Genomic DNA, 20,000 nt, shown 5'->3' with positions numbered 1-20,000 from the left:
ATCACTTCCCTTCTTCCCTGACTCTCCTCTCTCACTACCCCTCCTTTCATGTCCCTCCTTCACTGGCCAGCCTTCTCTCATTGTCCCTCCTTCCTGCATTACTTCTCCTTCCTTTACTGCTCATCCTTCCTTCATTATCTCTCCTTCTTTCACTGTTCCTCACGTCACTGCTCCTTGGCTCTCCTTTCCTCACTAGCTTTCTTTCCTTCATTAATCTTCCTTCTGCGTTGTCGTGCTTCTACGTTGCACACTCTTGCTGCCTCCCTAAACTATAAGACTGGCTTTTGTGGGTTCAAGGAGCGCTTTATTTATTTATTTATTTATTTTTTACTTATTTTGTGTTATTTACATTTATTTACACTTAGATGATCATATATGACTTCCGACAGCAAGGAGAAACTACGAAAATGGTTTCATCTCTCTTCAAATAAATTCCATTAAACATCTGGAACACTTCACATTACACTTCCGATTCAAATCACTTCACATATTTAATACTCAATGATAAATCTCATCCTACACAAACCTCGCAGGTAATATTCATTGAGGAACACATCCTACACCACCCAATCCCTCTCTGTCAATATATAACACCCACATTTTACTGTGACTGCATTACAACTGTGTGGCTCTACTTACTGGTACTGCGACAGGCGGCTTGCCCATCCTGACCCTCTCTGGTCTGACAGCTGTGTCTAGCTTGTCCCTCTCTCTGTTTCTGTCTATTCCCGTCTCCTACACCTTGTAATATACGTGTGATGTTAGAGCGACCTTTTGCCCCAACAAGGCTTCCGTTGCTATAACATTTATTTTCCACCACTTCGATCATTCGCGGCATTTTCCTGTAACTTTCAATAAGGTTCATTTTCGAGTAAATATATTTATTTTCTCATACTTTGGTCATATGGATCAATTTCATATACTTTCCGCAAGATCCATTTTCAAGTAACTATATTTATCTTCCCCGTACTTCGATCACACAGTTTATTTTTCCTTAACTTTCAATAAGATTCATTCTCGAGTTACTTTGGTAATCGCATCTTCTAATCAGGAACAAGGAGGCGGCGGTTCCTGTGGTGTGCCGGCTGTCCGTGTTGTCCATGTCACCTGTTTCCGGTGACCTCTGCTTCCCTCGTATACTAATTCAGTGATGGCCACCTGAGTACCTCTTCTTGTAATGTTGTGCTAATCTCCGGCTCTGTTAGTGTTGTGATGACTCACCGCATCTTGTTGTTCTCCACGGTGGTCACGTCTCGTCTCTTATCTGTCAGGGTGGTGATAGCTTCTTGATACCTGCTGTCGTTTTTATCATCTTCTTCCCTCATTTATTCTTTCTACTTCTCGTTTCCCTTTTTCATTTCTTCATTTTTGTTTCATTCTTGTTTCTTGTTACATGTTTAATTTCTTGTTGTTTGCTGGGTTACAACAACGTCCCTATTCTTCCTCCACGCCCCTCTCCTTCCTTCACTGCCTCCACTTCCCCTGGCTCTCCTTCCTTCACTGCTCCTCCTACACCGTCCCTCTTCCCTCACTTGCCTTTCTTCCATCATTATTCCTCCTTCCCTTCACTGCTCTTCCTTCCTTCCCTGCCTTGCCCTGCTCATCCATTCCCCTGTCCCCTTCCTTCACCACCCTCCAGCCTCCCCCATGCTCACCACTCTCGGATGTTATTTATCTAGTCTCTCTCTCTCTCTCTCTCTCTCTCTCTCTCTCTCTTCTATTCAAGTCTTGTCTGTTTTTTTTTTTTTTTGGTTTAACTCTCTCATTACTTATGGCATCGTTTTCCTTCCTCTTTCTTTCTTCCTTCCTTTTTGTATTTATTTGATTTCCTTTCTTCGTTTTCTACCTTTCCATTATTTCATTTTTTTTTATCCTTCCTGCCTTCCTTTCTTTCATTTGATTTCTCTCCTTTTCTTATCCGTTTCTTCCTTTCCCTCTCCTTTTGTTCATACCTTCCTTTTTTTCTTTTTTTTTCTCCGTTTTACTTTTATTTATTTATTTATTTCATTTTATTAATTAATTATTTTTTGGTGGGGAAGGCTTTGCTTTTATTTATTCCTTTCTTTTCTCCTACGTTCCTTCCTTCCCTCCTTTCTGCCTCTCTTCCTCCCTCCCTCTCACTTTCCCTCCCTCTCTCACCGTGCCTGCATCCTTGCATTTTCCAGCCTACATCCACTTTACAAGATTGCTCAGTGTACTTTATCACAGACAGCCTCGGAAGAACCAAAATGCAAGTTAGATATGTTTGTTCTTCATTTGTATTTCTTTGTGAGTGATCTAAATAAACTCCGTGCTCTTATCTATTACTGTTTGTTCATGTGTGAGCGATTTCAACCTCCGGTCCTTATCTTTTACTTCTTGTTTTTTCCTTTGTATCCCTCCGAGTGGCCATGTCTATTGGTGTTCGTTCTTACTTCGTGTTCCTGCAGGAGTGACCTATCCCTCGCCTCTCTCTTCCTCAGCTGTGACACAAGGAGCAGCTTTCTCAGCGACGGGGAGCGGTGGACGGCGGATGAATACTTCGGCTCCCGCGCCTTCTTCTGCATCATGTCCGACCCTCTGACCCTGGTGGTGGGCGACCTGCGTCAGAGGAGTTGAAAATGTAGGGGACTCGCTGCTGTGCCCTGCGTGTAGCTGTGAGGTGAAGTACAGACGGCTGCATTGTCTCAGCCTCGGAGGTGCCACTTGTTCAAATTACGAATGGTTTAATGTTATTTTTTGCAGGCTGTGGAATATTGCAGTATCTTATAACAAGACAAATGATATAAAAAAGCATGTAATTTACCGATAAGCATTACAGACAACATTATTGCGGTGATAAAATGTACTCCTGTAAAATGCTACGTGGCATCATCTCTCAGCTGTTTTCAAGGTCGCAAGGGCAGGCTACCCACCCGCCCTTCTCCCTCGGTTTGATGATGCCGCGTAGCATTTTACGGAAGTACTTTTAATCACCGCAATAATGTTGTCCTGTAATGCTTATAGGTAAATTACATGCTTTGTAATCCCATTAGTCTTGTTACAAGATAATGTAATATTAAACCATTCGTAATATGACTAAGTGGCACCTCCGAGGCTGCGACAATACAACCGTGTGTCCGTCATTTCACAGAGCACACCCGCGAGTCCCGTACATTTTCAAATCCTCTGATGGGTAAACAAAGCCTTAAAATGCATATGTGCATAGAACATTTTCTACTTAGAATTAAGCGTTCTTTCACCTCTTTCAGTATTTGCAGAAACTCGCGTTACACCCTGTATAGGAAATTAGAGACGTCGCAGTGAGTGTTTTGATACCAGATAGCGCCAGAATTTTTAATTCTCGCCGGAAAATAAATATTTTTTGGGGCAAGGTTTTACAAGCTTACAAAGGTGTATCGTTGCACAGTAATGCGTCTAAATTTTAAGTCAATTAATTTCGTGATAACTGACAGCACATGACATTGTTTGAGCCTCTATTCATAATTTCAGATGATATTCTTAAAAGAGCCTATAAGTGTATCAAGGCAGGCAATCTGTAATTTTCTACTGACCTCAATGGAAGTATACTAATATATACTTGCATTTTCATGTACTAAACAACAGGCAAATCCATTTAATGTAAAGAAAATATAATTTTGTATCAGAGACTTTATTTTTGCGGTACGATCACTAACCTCGGGTACTTGGGCAGCGAGCAAACCAAAACACAGGACCACGCTTACTGGACTACCCTGCACAATGGATACATCACCGCCACAATCATGGACTACAGCGGAATTAAGAAAATTCCCGAAAGAACGAGCTATACCCTATTCTGGATATAGTAGAGCAAAGTAAAGGCCTTTGTATCGGCAGAACTGAGAGGCTATTGTTTACACTTTACACTCCTTCCTAACGGTGCGCGGCGCTTTCTTTAACTGAAGAATCATGATCAAGATAAGTACGTCGTACGTCCGCCAGCGGTGCTGTTCTTTTTTTTATTTCACTGATTACTTTCATATACAGGACGTGTCAGTGATATCGGATATTTTTCAACATTCCCAGATAAAATGCACAAGCCGATATCAACATCCTTTTATTTTTACTGTTCATACTTACTTTAAAAAAAATCATTACCTATTTTTAGTTTTATCTTATAATTCAATTAACAAAGCCTTATCATACACCAGTAAGTATGAATATTTATATTAAGGGTTATGTTTTTAATTTTAGATACACTTGTGCAGCAATTCATGCTGTACTTTTCCTGCACATCGATTTCAAATTTAGCTAAGACACCCCTTTGCCCCAGGAAATCGCAGACAATTAAAAATGCTGACGCTGATAGGTATCTACCAGCCTCACTGCCACGTCTCTAATTGCAAGGTGGCGAACAAGTTGTCTCAGTATATCAACCACGGGAACAATAGACACCTGTAACCGCTTCACTCAGGGCGTCCAATCCCTTATGCTTTCGGATCCAATACCTTACATTCTTCAGTTAAAAAACTCATTACCTTACACACACACACACACACACACACACACACACACCTTTCCTCAAACTCATTCATATTTTACCTTTTTTTTTTCCCCGCAATGCATTTTTAATCTTTCCTGTTTATTAATTAAGCTCCTTTGCGCACCTTATGAATTAATTCGAGCGTTTCATTATAAGTTACAGGAGAGAAGCAAGTGATACTTCTTAATGGTTCGGTTTCATTTGGAAGGGAAGGAATAGGAGGTAAAAAGGGTTATTGTGATAGATAATGTAAAAAGAAAGGGTTATATATATATATATATATATATATATATATATATATATATATATATATATATATATATATATATATATATATATATATATATATATATATATATATATATATATATATATATATATATTAAAAGTGTTAACTTATCTATGAAAAGAGTGTTTTTTTTTTTTTTTTTTTTTTTTATGTAGGAAGGATACTGGCCAAGGGCAACAAAAATCTAATAAAAAAAAATGCCCACTGAAATGCCAGTCCCTAAAAGGGTCAAAGCAGTGGTCAAAAATTGGTGGATAAGTGTCTTGAAACCTCCCTCTTGAAGGAATTCAAGTCATAAGAAGGTGGAAATACAGAAGCAGGCAGGGAGTTCCAGAGTTTACCAGAGAAAGGGATGAATGATTGAGAATACTGGTTAACTCTTGCATTAGAGAGGTGGACAGAATAGGAGTGAGAGAAAGAAGAAAATCTTGTGCAGCGAGGCCGCGGAAGGAGGGGAGGCATGCAGTTAGCAAGATCAGAAGAGCAGTTAGCATGAAAATAGCGGTAGAAGACAGCTAGAGATGCAACATTGCGGCGGTGAGAGAGAGGCTGAAGACAGTCAGTTAGAGGAGAGGAGTTGATGAGACGAAAAGCTTTTGATTCCACCCTGTCTAGAACAGCAGTATGAGTGGAACCCCCCCAGACATGTGAAGCATACTCCATACATGGACGGATAAGGCCCTTGTACAGAGTTAGCAGCTGGGGGGGTAAGAAAAACTGGCGGAGACGTCTCAGAACACCTAACTTCATAGAAGCTGTTTTAGCTAGAGATGAGATGTGAAGTTTCCAGTTCAGATTATAAGTAAAGGACAGACCGAGGATGTTCAGTGTAGAAGAGGGGGACAGTTGAGTGTCATTGAAGAAGAGGGGATAGTTGTCTGGAAGATTGTGTCGAGTTGATAGATGGAGGAATTGAGTTTTTGAGGCATTGAACAATACCAAGTTTGCTCTGCCCCAATCAGAAATTTTAGAAAGATCAGAAGTCAGGCGTTCTGTGGCTTCCCTGCGTGATATGTTTACCTCCTGAAGGGTTGGACGTCTATGAAAAGACGTGGAAAAGTGCAGGGTGGTATCATCAGCATAGGAGTGGATAGGACAAGAAGTTTGGTTTAGAAGATCATTAATGAATAATAAGAAGAGAGTGGGTGACAGGACAGAACCCTGAGGAACACCACTGTTAATAGATTTAGGAGAAGAACAGTGACCGTCTACCACAGCAGCAATAGAACGGTCAGAAAGGAAACTTGAGATGAAGTTACAGAGAGAAGGATAGAAACCGTAGGAGGGTAGTTTGGAAATCAAAGCTTTGTGCCAGACTCTATCAAAGGCTTTTGATATGTCCAAGGCAACAGCAAAAGTTTCACCAAAGTCTCTAAAAGAGGATGACCAAGACTCAGTAAGGAAAGCCAGATCATCACCAGTAGAGCGGCCTTGACGGAACCCATACTGGCGATCAGATAGAAGGTTGTGAAGTGATAGATGTTTAAGAATCTTCCTGTTGAGGATAGATTCAAAAACTTTAGATAAGCAGGAAATTAAAGCAATAGGACGGTAGTTTGAGGGATTAGAGCGGTCACCCTTTTTAGGAACAGGTTGAATGTAGGCAAACTTCCAGCAAGAAGGAAAGGTAGATGTTGACAGACAGAGCTGAAAGAGTTTGACTAGGCAAGGTGCAAGCACGGAGGCACAGTTTCGGAGAACAATAGGAGGGACCCCATCAGGTCCATAAGCCTTCTGAGGGTTTAGGCCAGCGAGGGCATGGAAAACATCATTACGAAGAATTTTAATACGAGGCATGAAGTAGTCAGAGGGTGGAGGAGAGGGAGGAACAAGCCCAGAATCGTCCAAGGTAGAGTTTTTAGCAAAGGTTTGAGCAAAGAGTTCAGCTTTAGAAATAGATGTGATAGCAGTGGTGCCATCTGGTTGAAGTAGAGGAGGGAAAGAAGAAGAAGCAAAGTTATTGGAGATATTTTTGGCTAGATGCCAGAAATCACGAGGGGAGTTAGATCTTGAAAGGTTTTGACATTTTCTGTTAATGAAGGAGTTTTTGGCTAGTTGGAGAACAGACTTGGCATGGTTCCGGGCAGAAATATAAAGTGCATGAGATTCTGGTGAAGGAAGGCTTAAGTACCTTTTGTGGGCCACCTCTCTATCATGTATAGCACGAGAACAAGCTGTGTTAAACCAAGGTTTAGAAGGTTTAGGACGAGAAAAAGAGTGAGGAATGTACGCCTCCATGCCAGACACTATCACCTCTGTTATGCGCTCAGCACACAAAGACGGGTCTCTGACACGGAAGCAGTAGTCATTCCAAGGAAAATCAGCAAAATACCGCCTCAGGTCCCCCCAACTAGCAGAGGCAAAACGCCAGAGGCACCTTCGCTTAGGGGGATCCTGAGGAGGGATTGGAGTGATAGGACAAGATAAAGATATGAGATTGTGATCGGAGGAGCCCAACGGAGAAGAAAGGGTGACAGCATAAGCAGAAGGATTAGAGGTCAGGAAAAGGTCAAGAATGTTGGGCGTATCTCCAAGACGGTCAGGAATACGAGTAGGGTGTTGCACCAATTGCTCTAGGTCATGGAGGATAGCAAAGTTGTAGGCTAGTTCACCAGGATGGTCAGTGAAGGGAGAGGAAAGCGAAAGCTGGTGGTGAACATTGAAGTCTCCAAGAATGGAGATCTCTGCAAAAGGGAAGAGGGTCAGAATGTGCTCCACTTTGGAAGTTAAGTAGTCAAAGAATTTCTTATAGTCAGAGGAGTTAGGAGAGAGGTATACAGCACAGATAAATTTAGTATGAGAATGACTCTGTAGTCGTAGCCAGATGGTGGAAAACTCGGAAGATTCAAGAGCGTGGGCACGAGAGCAGGTTAAGTCATTGCGCACATAAACGCAGCATCCAGCTTTGGATCGAAAATGAGGATAGAGAAAGTAGGAGGGAACAGAAAAGGGGCTACTGTCAGTTGCCTCAGACACCTGAGTTTCAGTGAGGAAAAGAAGATGAGGTTGAGAAGAGGAGAGGTGGTGTTCTACAGATTGAAAATTAGATCTTAGACCGCGAATGTTGCAGAAGTTAATGAAGAAAAAGTTGAGGGGGGTGTCAAGACACTTAGGGTCGTCGACGGAAAGGCAGTCCGACCTGGGGACATTTATGGTCCCCTCCCCAGATGGGGACTCCGAGGCTGGTGTAGGAGTCGCCATGATTTTAAATTTTTTTGAGTGAAGGGTGTGTGTGTTATTAGGTGCTTGTAGTTTTGTGTGGAGGAAGAGAGTTGTCTTTAGAGGGCAGGCTGTGACTACCCCCTTGTGTTGTGAGACACAAAGGGAAACGTTCAATGAGGTCACAGCTGGGTTTAATGATAAGTTCACAGCACCCCCTGAACAGTGCTTTAGACCTCACTGGGAGTAATTATCGTTTCGGCAGGTGTCTACTGCCTCCTCCTGTCTACTGCCTCCTCCTGTTTGTGTGTGTGTGTGTAATAATAATGTTTCTCTCTCTCTCTCTCTCTCTCAGCGAAAGATAAGAGCGAGAGAAAACAGAAAGACAAAACTGTTGTAAGGAGAGAGAGAGAGAGAGAGAGAGAGAGAGAGAGAGAGAGAGAGAGAGAGAGAGAGAGAGAGAGAGAGAGAGAGAGATGGCGTAAACCACTAACACAAAATTAAATTCCTGACCAGATCTCTCTCTCTCTCTCTCTCTCTCTCTCTCTCTCTCATAATCCATCCCTGCTATACGTAATCACAATGTAATGCCCTATTGTTTGGTTTATTTTCCTAAGTGTTCCCCTCCTCACCCCATTTTTTCTCTTCCCTCATTTTTTTCCTTTTGATTTTATTCGTATTTTTTTTTCCTTTTATTTTTCTCATTTTTCTCGTTTCGCTATTTTTCTTATTCTCCCCCTTATCATTTTTTTTTCTTTTTCTTTTTTTTTTTCCTCTTTCTCCCAATCCTCTCGGTGTGTCTGCTGCTGGCTCGTGATTGGCTGGATTGGGATGGCTTGGTGTGTGTGGATTGGTGTGGATGGCTATTATTATTTGCTTGTATTTTTACTTACTTACTTTACTTACTTATTTTTTTGTTTTTTATAGTTTGTGTATGAAAGAGAGAGAGAGAGAGAGAGAGAGAGAGAGAGAGAGAGAGAGAGAGAGAGAGAGAGAGAGAGAGAGAGAGAGAGAGAGAGAGAGAGATTTAGGAAGACCACAAATTTCTCTCTCTCTTTCACTCAATGTTAAAGCTTCATTATCTTTCTTCACCGTAGTGTTTAAAAATATATGACTATATTGGTTTGTGTGTTAGCGTTCAGATTAATTTGCTTTATTTAGTCTTCATTTATTTATTTATTTATTTATTTTGCGTAGGTGTATATATATATATTTTTTCAGTGTTAATTGATGAGATTTTTTTTTTATAGTGTGTTTATTTAGTTACTTTTTGTTGTAAATTAATTCAAAGTTGAGCATTTTGACTCCCCTTTGACTCACCACACTCAAGTTATGTCCTGTATTTTTGTGTAAGCCTCATATTTTTAAGTCATGCATCTAATATATACTCTTCACTTGTACACACACATTGAGCCTCACTACACTCACGCAGGCTGGAAGAAAATTTGGCTTATCGATTTTGGTTCCATTCATTGTTGTAGACACTACAAGATTCCAACAGTGTGTGTGTGTGTGTGTGTGTGTGTGTGTGTGTGTGAAGGAGACAATTGTTGGTGAGGGGCTGTGGAGAGTCACTGTGGGTTTGTAAACATACTGTGGGGGACATACTGTGGAGAGAGAGAGAGAGAGAGAGAGAGAGAGAGAGAGAGAGAGAGAGGTGTTATTCACTGTTCCTCATCGCAGGAGAAGTATTGTTCATAGTTGTTCATTGCAGGTGTGGGAAGACACAGTATGTTGAGGGAAGGTAGCTGCAGGAGTGAACAGCTGCACCAGTGACAGCAGCAACAGAGCCCCACGACTGCTGCTGCTCCTCTCCTCCCAGCACAGCAGCACACAGGACACATATCCATCATCTTTAAATCCCAGACACTCGTGCCTTGGTAATCTCACTGCAGCAAACCCTACATTGCTCAGGTCAACTTCCAGCTAGAGTCATAATATCTGGAGTTATTTTTCAAGATAAAGAAGGTTCAAAATATCCCCCCAAAAAAGTTATTTTTAGAGTTGAAAATCCACTCGAATTTTCTGCCTGAAGCTCTCGTTTAAAAATAGCTCCGTCTTGGATCTTGTGTCCGACTCCAACTGTGTCCTTCAAGTGAACGGGTCTTCAGTTTGTAGTGAGGCTTCCAAGCCGCCCAGATCTGTGAAGGCGAGCAGTCAGTCAGATGATGAGAGTAGACAACATCAGCAACATAATGAGAGAAAGTCACAATAATAGAGATAACATGAAGGCACTCAAGTATTAATGAGAAAACAAGACAAAATAATGAGAAAAGTAAAATGATGAGAGACAAATAAGGCCAGTCTACAAATAATAGTGAATTTACTCTAGGAAGGGTCTGCTGTACTGCTTAATGACCATTCAAGTCTACTTGTTAAAGATATGTTTACATTTTGAACTGTCATTTTCTTGTACTATGATACATTTTTAACTATTTTTTTTACACCTGCCTTATAATTAACATTGAGTAGAGTCTCACTAATACAACTTGAATATTACTCAGCCGGCAGTCTTTGCCATGGTGGAGTGTGACACTCTAAATCAGTACTGACATTTTATCATTTACATTTTATTACTTTGATTACTCAACAAAATACTGCATTGTTTTTCGTAACCTGCTGACTGGTGAAGGGACAGTGTGTGCTCCTGAACACTTGGTTCTTGCCACGTGCCACAGCACTCTGACAGCTTCCAGTGGTCCTGTCTGAGATAATGCACCACACAACATTAGGAATAGGAATAATTATTTCACTAAAACTTTAATTATCTGCAATAAAAACTTGGAATGAGTTATGCACTTTGTGAATTTAGGAATCTGGAACAATGATTGCAGTTATTTAACTACCTGCACTAAAGAGTTTGTATTAGTTATGGCGGTGTTGACAACAAGTATAAACACTCTGAGAGGCGTGACCTCCGCCGTACTGCTTCATCAGCCTTCAAGTCCCGGCAGTAAAACGGTTCGTGTGAGGAAGACTGTTTCTGGTGCTAAAGGTGAAAAATGTTACTACTAGTGTGTACATATCTGTGGAAACCAAAGGATGTTTTCAATCGTACCAAACGTTATAGTCATGGAGATATCTCTCTTCCTGCACACAAAACAACTACCAGCACCTGATTATTACACACATACTCCTACACCAGCCTCGGAGACCCCATCTGGTGAGCGGACCACAATTGTCCCCGGGTCAGACTGCTCTTCTGGTAACGACCCTAAATGTCTTGATACCCCTCTCAGTTTTTCTTCATAAACTTCTGAAACATTCGCGTTCAATCTGTAGAACAGTGCCTCTCCTCTATTAAGCTTCATCATCCTTTCGTCACTGAAACTCAGATGTCTGAGGCAACTGACAGTAGCCCCTTTTCTGTTCCCTCCTACTTTCTCTATCCACATTTTCGATCCAAAGCTGGATGCTGTGTTCATGTGCGCAATGACTTAACCTGCTTTCCACTCTCTTGAATCTTCCGAGTTTTCCACCACCAGGGTACGACAACAGAGTCACTCTCAAACTAAATTTATCTGTGCTGTATACCTCTCAAATAACTCTTCTGACTATGAAAAATTCTTTGACTACTTAACTTCCAAAGTGGAGCACATTGACTCTCTTCCCTTTTGCAGAGATCTTAATTCTTGGAGACTGACTTCAATGTTCACCACCAACTTTGGCTTTCCTCTCCCTTCACTGACCATCCTGGTGAACTAGCCTTAGACTTTGCTATTCTCCACGACCTAAAGCAATTGGTGCAGCACCTTACTCGTATTCCTGACCGTCTTGAAGATAGGCCCAACATTCTTGACCTTTTCCTGACCTCTAATCCTTCTGCTTATGCTGTCACCCTTTCTTCTCCGTTGGGCTCCTCCGATCACAGTCTCATATCTGTATCTTGTCCTATCGCTCCAATCCCTCCTCAGGATCCCCCAAAAGGAAGGTGCCACTGGCGTTTTGCCTGTACTAGTTGGGGGAACATGGAGGTATTTTGCTGATTTTCCTTGGAAAATGACTACTGCTTCCGTGTCAGAGACCCGTCTTTGTGTGCTGAGCGCATAACAGAGGTGATAGTGTCTGGCATGGAGGCGTACATTCCTCACTCTTTTTCTCGACCTAAACCTTCCAAAGTTAAACTTGGTTTAACATAGCTTGTTCTCGTGCTATACATGATAGAGAGGTGGCCCACCAAAGGTGCTTAAGCCTTCTTCCATCACCGGAATCTAATGCATTTTACATTTCTGCCATGCCAAGTCTGTTCTCCAATTAGCCAAAAAAAAACTCCTTCATTAACAGAAAGTGTCAAAACGTTTCAAGATCTAACTCTCCCTCGTGACTTCTGGCACTTACCCAAAAACATCTATAATAACTTTGCTTTTCCTTTCCCTTCTTTATTTCAACCAGATGGCACCACTGCTATCACATCTACCTCTAAAGCTGAACTCTTCGCTCAAACCTTTGCTAAAAACTCTAACCCTGGACGATTCAAGGTTTGTTCTTCCCTCTCCTCCACTAGCGTAGACATGACAAAGGTGACTGTAAGTACACAATGGACATGACACACTCAGGCAGCTGGTACAGCTTTGGCTATAAATGTTATAGCAATACTCTGCCACTTTGTTGACAAGTGACAATACAACCTCTCGTTCCTCAGAATGTTCTTTTCACGTAACAGCTTCAAACCAAATCCTGAACCAACATGAACCACCTCTGCTATCAAGTAGTCAGCACCGTGAAGGGTTGTACAGTTCCTTACCTCACTAAATAATACTTCTTTCTTATCCAATCTGTCTGTCTATGTGTCTGCTGCCATGGCTTGACCTGCTCTTCTTTCATCTGTAACTTCCATTCTGTCTGCTGTCTCCCTGCATCCTCTTGTCCACCACACCATCGTCTCTTGTGTGTCTGCTGCCACTGTCTGTCTAGGAAAAAAAAAAAAAGTTTTCTTCGAAATCTTGAACAACTACAACATGAATCACCTGTGGTTTAATCATTCTCCAGCATTTCTTCTGTCCACTGTCACTGTCTGAACCAGTCACCTAACACACCATCCTTCCTGCCACGGTCATTCCTCTCTAATGCTCTTCTCTTTCTCCCTCTCTCAGCGTGGTGGCAGCACAGGCCTTGGCACTCCCTGGCACCACGGCAGGTGTCAGTGAGGCAGGCAGGTGTTGGTTCAAGTCCTGGCAGTGTCACTTCGCTGCTGTATTGTTTTGTGCAGCGGATGATGCTACGTTTTTCATCACTTAGTTAGTGTAGAGTTTATTTTTGCTTGACGTTATTTGTGTTGGAAAGACATTGCCATTATATAGTGGTAGATGTTCTAGGAAATAAGGAATTAGCAATACTAATACATGCTTGAACAACACTCACCGATGTGGAAGGCTTGTCAGGGAGTGGCTGTAGTGGCTTCACTTGAACCACGACCATGTTCTCCTCAACCCTTGGAAAGATAACAATTTATCTGAAATGGAGAGATACAAAGATAGAGAAAAATTTAAGTGAGACACTGCAAAGTGTAGCTGACAGTGTACGCGTCGTCATCAAGAAGAGGGGCTCTGCAAAGAAATAGTAAGACACTCGTGAAGGCTACCATCTTTTCTCAAGGGAAGTGTGTGTCGTGTGTCTTAACATCGTCAGGCGCGCAAACATGTTTTGCATCAAGGGTGTCGTTGTACGATCCGGATATGAATTTTTTTTTATTTTTTTTATTTTCTACATTTTTTTCCCATTTTTTATATATGTAATGTTTTGATATATATATATATATATATATATATATATATATATATATATATATATATATATATATATATATATATATATATATATATATATATATATATATATATATATATATATATATATATATATATATCCCCTTATGTAATGAGGTCTTCTGTTATGAAATTTCACGGTTTCGCCCGCTGCGAGACATGACTTTTTTTTTTTTTTTCTCTCTGGCGTACCCGTTCTTCCTCAGTCTCCTATGAATATCTACGGTTCTTTTGCTGCGTACAACATTAGAGAGTACGTAATTTTAGGTCTAACTATTTTTTTCAAATTTATATACGAAAAATAAGATAAATATTTTTCCGTAAATCTAGGAAATAGTCAATGTGTCTCCATTAGATATCTTTTGCATTAATATTTTATTTATTTCAAACAGTTAAACACTGGTTTTGATCTAAAAGTCGAAATATAACAAAAATTGTTTTCACCCGCCTTCCCCCCTCCCCCCCGGGTAATTAAGGGTGAAATCATGAATTACTTTAGGCCTATGTACAAAACCAATCGGAGTAACTAAATTAATCTATATCTGTTTTTCAACATATTGTGATGTATATATCATGTGAATTTCAAGTCCTTAGCTGCAATAGGTGTATTATAGTCATCCCTTAAACTTTGACATAACTTAAAATGGCGGATTTTGGCATTTAAAAATGATCTCCGTTGTTATTGGTGTTACACACAGATGGGCCATTGCGGCTTATCCAGCTGTGAGAGGCGAACAAAGTCTGCTGTCGTCATTTTTGTTTGTAACTGATTTTGATTTCTGACAAATATTTGAAAGTAAATATTTGACACAGTTTTTTTTTTACTTTTTCATTGGAAAAAAAAAAACTTATCGTACAAAAAAAAAAAAGATAGCAGACATTCTTCTTGCAACCTTCCTGATCAAAATATTTTTTAAATGAATTGGTCAATAAATGAGGTAGGAGAGGCGAGTTGAACACAGGCAATTTAATATGGGATTAGCGATCCTTCAACCCCCTCAAGTGGATGAATAAAGGTGATTAGTTACTTTGATGTGTAAAGACTGTAATTTGTAAAGATGAGAATAAATGAGAATAAATTATTTCTATGACCTTGTGTCCAGCCAATGTTTGTAGGTTTAAGGTGAAACCACGAGGTGAGGTGACATTAGTATTGTCAAGTGTCTTTGTAAGGTACTCACACCAAAGTTTTCATTTGCTTCAGTCAATCAAGGTCTGGTGATAAAAACAAGGCACTGCATCCTGTGCACTCTACCCTGTGCACGCCTTCCTTTCACTCTGGAATGCACACCTTTATATATTGTGCTGCATTCACACTCACATATTTCAATACAAATAAATAAAATTAATAACAATCACAAAAGAAAAAAAAAAGTGACCAATAAAAAAATAAAATAAAACAACAAACACAGGTGTGAAGAACTCTTCTCCGTTAACCTCCAAGATAACATCAGAACTGGTCTTCAGGAAAAAAAATAAATAAATAAAGATAAACACTATCACTCTCACGTAGAGCACAGCGTTACACCTCAAAAATAAAAATAAAAAAAATAGCATCAGACCGAGGAGGGTTCCTATGTACAGCAAGTGACCCCTAAACAAACTAGCTAGCTAACCACAACCAAGGACCCCGGAAGTGCTTATCTGGGTTCTTGTGGCTGGATGGTGTCCGGGTAGCAGTCTGGGGCAGGTGAGGTGGATGGCTGAGTGTAGGCGACCACGTGGCTATGTCTGGTGTCCTCCACGACCTTGTGGAGCTGTATGGGGTCACCTCGCCACTTCCGGGATGACCTGGGATAGTTATCTCGTCACCTACAACCCACTTCTGGTTCTTCATCACCATTGTTAGAGGTAGTTCATGGGTCACCTGCAATAGTAGTAGTAGTAGTAGTAGCAGTAAAAGTAGTAGTAGTACTGGTGGTAGTGGTGGTAGTAGTAGTAGTAGCAGCGGTAGTGGTAGTAGTAGTGGTGGTGGTGGTGGTGGTGGTGGTGGTTGTTGTTGTTGTGGTGGTGGTGGTGGTGGTGGTGGCGGTGGTTGTGGTGGTGTTGGTGGTGTTGGTTGTGGTGGTGGTAGTAGTAGTGGTAGTGGTGATGGTGGTAGTAGCAGTGGTAGTGGTAGTAGTGGTGGTGGTGGCGGTGGTAGTAGTGGTGACGGTGGTAGTAGTAGTGGTGGTGGTGGTGGTGGTGGTAGTGTCGGTGGTAGTAGTGGAGGCGGTGGTAGTAGTGGTGGTTGTGGCGGTGGTAGTAGTGGTGGTGGTGGTATTCGTGGTGGTGGTGGTGGTGGTAGTAGTAGTAGTAGTAGTAGTGGTGGTGGTGGTGGTGGTGGTGATAGTAGTAGTAGTAGTAGTAGTAGTAGTGGTGGTGATGGTGGTGGTGGTGGTGGTGGTGGTGGTGGTGGTGGTAGTAGATGTGTTAGTAGTAGTAGTAGTAGTAGTAGTAGTAGTAGTAGTAGTAGTAGTAGTAGTAGTAGTTGTTGTAGTAGTAGTAGTAGTAGTAGAAGTAGTAGTAGTAGTACGAGTAGTACTAGTAGTAGTACGATTAGTAGTAGTAGTAGTACGATTAGTAGTAGTAGTACGAGTAGTAGTAGTAGTAGTAGTAGTAGTAGTAGATTAAACAAAATAGAAAAAAAAGAAACCAACAGACAAACCGAGAGAGAGAGGGGGAGGGAGGGGGGCTATTGTAGCCCCCCCTCCCTCTCTCTCTCTCTCTCTCTCTCTCTCTCTCTCTCTCTCTCTCTCTCTCTCTCTCTCTGGGAGGTAAGAGAACACCATTTTCTTGTTGGATTGCAAGGTCACTCTAGAAGAGCGGGAAAAAGATGCAGAGGGCGCTGTCAAATCTTTAGTGTGAATGAAGGACGGACAAGTGCAGCTTGAGAAGGTAGGAGAGTGAAGAGTGTATGTGATCAGTGTGATGGGAAGGTACATGTATGCCTCCTATGTTCTGAAAGAAAGCACTCTCTCCATCAATAGCGACCTTCACACATTTGCTGCAATCATTTCTTGAGTCACTGTTTTCACTACACAAGGAATGAAGAAGCTGTTTATATGAATGTTGAAGGATAAAGCCTTTTCTTTGTGCAGCTGCAAACAGGACACAGGCTTTCATTTGTTACAGGGAAAGTTCTCCTTTGTGCAAGAAATGATAGTAATGATTTCAATAAGAGTAGGTAAAAATGTTATGTTGTTTTGCAATCACAGATTTGCTTTGTAATAAAACAATATATAGATGTAGGATACTACATCTATATGTTGAGCCGTGACTGAGACAAGTTTTATTATTACCATTTAGAGTTCCACCTTTGTATTTTGACCAGTTACAATGTCACTTCACAAAAGATACTTTCATTATTTTACCATTATTATATTTGCCTCATTAAAAATTATGATAATTAATAATCAACATTTGTTTAAAAGATTTGCGTTTCATTTTTGCCCGTTATTTAATGGAATTCATTGTTAAAAAAAAAAAAAAAGGAAGAAAAGTGATAAATGTTGGGCCAGTGGTACACACGGCAACTTTGAATAGTCTGAAATGTAACGGCGGTGGTGCGTGTGGCGCCTGACGTGTTAAATATTGACTGATTTTACTTAATATAACACCATTTTTTTTTTTATATAACTCTCTCCACCGTAGTCTTTCTAACGTCCAAAACCGTCACCTACCCACTCCCCTCTCACTCTCTCACTCCCTCCCAATGTCCCTAGAAGTTACAACCTTCAATTCTCTCCACCCTAATCTTTCTCCAGTTCAAATCCGTCACCTACCTACTCCCCTCTCACTCTCACTCTCACCTTGGCCTCGTACAGGTCGTCCACTTAGGGCGTAATGTTCATGAGTTGTTCTTCACAGTCCTCTCAAGTTCTCTCAGTGAGTCTTTGAGTTTTGCTTCATATTCTACTTGTAACTTCCTATCAAGCTCACCTATCTCCAGGTGTTTGCGCTTCTTCGTTTCTGTCACCTACTGCTCATAAATTGCAGTGGTAGGAGTAGTAGTAGTAGTGGTAGTAGTGGTAGAGGGTGGGTGCAGCATAATTGCGGGCTCACAAAAACACAAAATTATCTCATCGTTTCATTACACTTTCTTATTCGTTTTTGTTTCAGCGGTGCATTTTTACCGCAGATTTTCTTTTCATCTGTATTTTCTTGCTTTTCTCTCACTTTCCATTTGTTTTGTTTAACTTGCTTTCTCCTTCGTCTTACTCTGGCCACCATTCTCTCTCTCTCTCTCTCTCTCTCTCTCTCTCTCTCTCTCTCTCTCTCTCTCTCTCTCTCTCTCTCTCTTTCTCTCTCTCTCTCTCTCTCTCTCTCTCTCTCTCTCTCTCTCTCTCTCTCTCTCTCTCTCTCTCTCAGTAGAGAAAGGTAAAGGGATTTTTTATTTATTTTTTTTTTTTTGTTAATGTGTCAGGGTACATGGTCTCAGTTTGGCAATGGAATGAATGGAGCAAGTTTTGATGTCAACTTGATGTGGAGGAAAATTGTGTTTCCTTATATATATATATATATATATATATATATATATATATATATATATATATATATATATATATATATATATATATATATATATATATATATATATATATATATATATAAAGTAAGCACAATTTTTGTCCACGTGAAAAATAAAATAAATGATAAACGACCCATTACAAAGCCTCATTACTTAAACTCAGAAATCACAATGGACAGAAATGGTCTTTACGACGCCAGTACTTCACTCAGGTATTAAACACCAGTGATGCATCACTTTTCTCTCGCTTTCTTTTCTACACTACCAGCGTGACGCCCTCCACGCCCCTGCCACCCACGCCAACCACTTCACAAACATTAGAAAAACTGACTCAGAACACAACTGCACTCGTCTGCAGAGAGAGAGAGAGAGAGAGAGAGAGAGAGAGAGAGAGAGAGAGAGAGAGAGAGAGAGAGAGAGAGAGAGAGAGACAGAGAGAGAGAGAGAGAGAGAGAGAGAGAGAGAGAGAGAGGGGGGGATTAATTGAGGGCAGAGAAAGAACGGGGGAGCGAAGGGTCAGCCAGGGATGTGCGCTTGGGATAGTGAAGGTGGTGGTAACAGGCAGCCCTCACAGCCCCTGCCACCACCACCACCACCAACCACCACCTTTCATCACCAATTGTTACCTTCAAGCTGCCATCGCATACGTCCTGCCTTCATTCCTTATTACGTTACAGGTATGACACCTGAATACTACTAATGGCGCCACCACCACCACCACCACCACACCTGTCCATAAAACCAATATTTCCCTTTCATGTGTTTTTGTCTACGTAATGAAACGGCGGAGGGAAGCATCACGTAGACAGACAGACACAGATTGCTCTCTCCACCAGTCCTCCATCAAGTGACTGACAGACTGACTGTGTGACTGAAAGACGGACAGACAGACAGATTGCTCTCTCCACTCAGTCCTCCATCAACTGACTGACTGACTGACTGTGTGACTGAAAGACGGACAGACAGACAGATTGCTCTCTCCACCAGTCCTCCATCAACAGACTGACTGACTGACTGACTGTGTGATTGAAAGATGGACAGACAGACACATATTGCTCTCTCCACCATTCCTCCATCAACTGACTCACTGACTGACTGTATGATTGAAAGACGGACAGACAGACAGACTGCTCTCTCCAGAAGTCATCCAACAACAGATTGACTGATTGATTGAAAGACGGACAGACAGACACATATTGGTCTCTCCACCATTCCTCCATCAACCGACTGACTGACTGACTGAAAGACGGACAGACAGACAGGTGGTGTACTCATATTTATCTGCTCAGCTTCTCAGCTTACTTAACTGCAGCCTCAGTCATATAACTTTCATCATCAGAGTCAGGAAAGTTAAAATATTGGTTCATTTGCTGTCAATCTCTCTCTCTCTCTCTCTCTCTCTCTCTCTCTCTCTCTCTCTCTCTCTTGCACACACACTAACGTCACATCACACAGGTCATTGTATAGATGGAATTGTTTATACACATTTCCTAATAGAATTAGTTTTCATATTAGAAGTAAGTTTACATAAATAGAAGTAATAGTAATAGAAGTAAGTTTACATAAATAGTCCAATAATAGTAATCAAAACCACAGATTACTACCTTTCATTACGTGTGGAGCTTCAATCTCAAATAAAAACCATTATACATTGACTCAAATAAGGCAACACTCACCTGGGACACGAGGAGCAGGGGAGGACAGGCAGGGAAAAGCGGGGGAGAGGGTGGCGGGCAGGCTAGGAAGGGAGCGGGGAGGGAGAGAAAGCCTAAAACAGGGAGGTAAGAAACAAGC

General features: G+C 41.2%; 2 long non-coding RNA genes across 4 annotated transcripts in view; one reads left to right on the top strand and one right to left on the bottom strand.

Moving 5' to 3' along the window:
* Positions 1 to 2,769, top strand: part of LOC135095255 (uncharacterized) — a 28,335-nt gene extending 25,566 nt beyond the window's left edge. The window contains exon 3 of the long non-coding RNA XR_010264172.1: positions 2,463 to 2,769. This is a non-coding gene — a long non-coding RNA (uncharacterized LOC135095255). The remainder of the gene's footprint in view (positions 1 to 2,462) is intronic.
* Positions 2,770 to 8,872: 6,103 nt separating this feature from the next.
* Positions 8,873 to 19,988, bottom strand: LOC135095346 (uncharacterized). Of its 3 annotated transcripts, none has more exons than XR_010264327.1 (5): positions 19,883 to 19,988; positions 13,293 to 15,563; positions 12,676 to 12,841; positions 10,548 to 10,636; positions 8,873 to 10,072 (listed from the first exon to the last, which is right to left on the bottom strand). It is a non-coding gene; the product is annotated as an uncharacterized LOC135095346 (long non-coding RNA). The 3 variants fall into 3 exon arrangements; XR_010264328.1 differs by having other exon boundaries at positions 12,676 to 12,837; XR_010264329.1 differs by having other exon boundaries at positions 13,293 to 13,383; positions 19,883 to 19,900.
* Between the last annotated feature and the right edge of the window lie 12 nt (positions 19,989 to 20,000).

Source organism: Scylla paramamosain, chromosome 48 (assembly GCF_035594125.1).
Source record: "Scylla paramamosain isolate STU-SP2022 chromosome 48, ASM3559412v1, whole genome shotgun sequence".
Lineage (NCBI taxonomy): Eukaryota > Metazoa > Arthropoda > Malacostraca > Decapoda > Portunidae > Scylla > Scylla paramamosain.
The sequence above is the reverse complement of the archived record's forward strand: the minus strand, read 5'-3'. Positions and strand labels throughout refer to the sequence as shown.